This window comes from Sesamum indicum, linkage group LG9, assembly GCF_000512975.1.
Source record: "Sesamum indicum cultivar Zhongzhi No. 13 linkage group LG9, S_indicum_v1.0, whole genome shotgun sequence".
NCBI lineage: Eukaryota > Viridiplantae > Streptophyta > Magnoliopsida > Lamiales > Pedaliaceae > Sesamum > Sesamum indicum.
Window position 1 is genome coordinate 8,392,979 of NC_026153.1, and position 320 is coordinate 8,393,298.

General features: G+C 31.6%; 1 protein-coding gene across 3 annotated transcripts in view; it reads right to left on the reverse strand.

Moving 5' to 3' along the window:
- Positions 1 to 320, reverse strand: part of LOC105171111 (probable serine protease EDA2) — a 10,267-nt gene that overhangs the window by 2,913 nt on the left and 7,034 nt on the right. The window lies entirely within an intron of this gene.

Genomic DNA, 320 nt, shown 5'->3' on the forward strand with positions numbered 1-320 from the left:
ATGATTTAATTATATGAAGTTTTGTTATGTTCAATTTGTTGTTTTATATGTCTTATTTAACTCCTTATACATTAATCTAATCAAAATTATACTAATTATATAAATATATATAGATTATTTCTTATATTTGCGCCATCCTTTGAGCGCCACTGACTACTATGCGTGTAATTACACCAAACTTCAAGGGAGGGGAGTGTAACTATCCCATATAAGTACTATCATATCCATGCGAGCATTCACTAAGTAATCTATCTGTGTGTGAAGTAGGCCTTTTTGAATCTGTTTCTGTGAATTAGTGTCTCCATAAAGTGAAGAGCGGG